This window comes from Charadrius vociferus, unplaced genomic scaffold (genome assembly GCF_000708025.1).
Source record: "Charadrius vociferus isolate BGI_N301 unplaced genomic scaffold, ASM70802v2 scaffold409, whole genome shotgun sequence".
NCBI classification, from domain to species: domain Eukaryota; kingdom Metazoa; phylum Chordata; class Aves; order Charadriiformes; family Charadriidae; genus Charadrius; species Charadrius vociferus.
The window spans coordinates 382,963-384,558 of record NW_009650082.1 but is presented as its reverse complement, the minus strand read 5'-3'; the positions used below and the strand labels follow the sequence as shown (position 1 = coordinate 384,558).

At 49.8% G+C, this 1,596-nt stretch overlaps 1 non-coding gene across 1 annotated transcript; it reads right to left on the bottom strand.

Moving 5' to 3' along the window:
* Positions 1-1,284: 1,284 nt before the first annotated feature.
* Positions 1,285-1,356, bottom strand: TRNAE-UUC. The gene has a single exon. It is a non-coding gene; the product is annotated as a tRNA-Glu (tRNA).
* Between the last annotated feature and the right edge of the window lie 240 nt (positions 1,357-1,596).

The following is a 1,596-nucleotide window of genomic DNA, read 5'->3' as shown; positions in this document are numbered from 1 at the left end:
GGATCTCAGCTGGAATACTTACGTGACAAAGGCAAAGTTATTCAGTGGTAACCCTGAAAAATCCAAGTCTTGTAAGACCCTGCGGATGTATTAGGTGGACACCTCTGTAAAAGCATCTCACTTTATGCAGAGTTACTTATAGGGGATGAAAAATGTAGCTAGTGTCCCTCCTCTTATATACTTACTGCTACGAGTTCAGAAGGAAGTTTCTCATTAGATATGGCATCGATTTGCGGTGAAATTTCCCTTAAAGAGGTTACAGTTGCTGTTTATTACTATCTGGAAAAGAAAAATAATCTTTCTTTGAGAATTAAAGCGCTCGCTTAGGCTTTTAAGCTTGCAGTGCTCAAAAAATGCGTTACTGACGATCCTCATCAGTTGCTGAGCTGTTGTACAGATCACACCCTGGTTATTTCATTCTTTGCTTGCCCACAGGAAAAATTTATAGCCATGCGTGAGTATTTCACAGGCCGGGTGTAACTGCTGTGCTAGCTGCAGGGGCAGGGCGCGCGCTGTTGAAGCAGCAGCTCCATTAGGGAAGCAGCGTCCCAGCCTTGCCTCCTTGATAGGCTGTTCCTTGACATCTCAAATCAATGGTTTTGGGTCATTCTCACTCCTTCCGAGGCAGATTTTGTGTCTCACTGACTTCTAATGTAACCCAGCATTGCAATGGGGCCAACCCCTGGCTCACCAGAAAGGTGAAGAGAGCTCAGGCAACTTAACTAGGATGAGGAACCACCAACTATCCTGTCCCTAGGGAAATTAAAACCATCCTAACACCTTCCAAGAATGAACTTTACAGGTCAGAAGTATGCTCTGAAGGTCTCTAGTCCAGCCTATATGCTCCAGCAGGTCCAGCTGCAGCAAGTTCTTCAGGGTCTCATTCAGTTGAGTTCCAAATATCTCCAGGAACAGAGACGCTACAGTTCCCCTGAGCCCCAGTTCCAGTGTTTCACCACCACGTGGTGATAAAGTTATTCTTCATAATGAAGGAGAACTTCCCGTCCTCCAGCTGATGCCTCTCATCCTCCCATTGTGTGCCTCCAGGAAGAACCTGGCCCCATCTTCCATGTACCGTCTCACCAGGCAGCAATGAAATCTTCCCCTCACCTTCTCTCTGAGCTACACAGACATAGACCCAGCTCCGTCCCTCAGGCTCCCTTTGTCTGCCTTGTGCTCCAGCCCTGGCCACCTTGGCAGCCTGCGCTGGACCCGCTCCAGCTGGCCAGCATCATCCTTGTCCTGGGGAGCCCCAAAACAGGCACAATACGAAACACAACTGGTTTCCCACACCGGGAGTCGAACCCGGGCTGCCTGGGTGAAAACCAGGAATCCTGACCGCTAGACCATGTGGGACCGCGGCTGCCTCTGCCACCTGCCTGGCTCTGGACCTGCAGGGACACCTAGTCCTGCTCCTGGGCTCACCCATCGACAGCCATCCCCAGCACGACCCCATCCTTCTCTTTCCTGGTGCACCCCACAGCCTGGAGGGTCTTCTGCAGCTGAGGAGCTTCTGCAATGAACTAGATGATCTTGAAGGTCTCTTCCAACCCAAACCATTCTATGATTCTATGAAACACAGTGATGTAAAAAAGG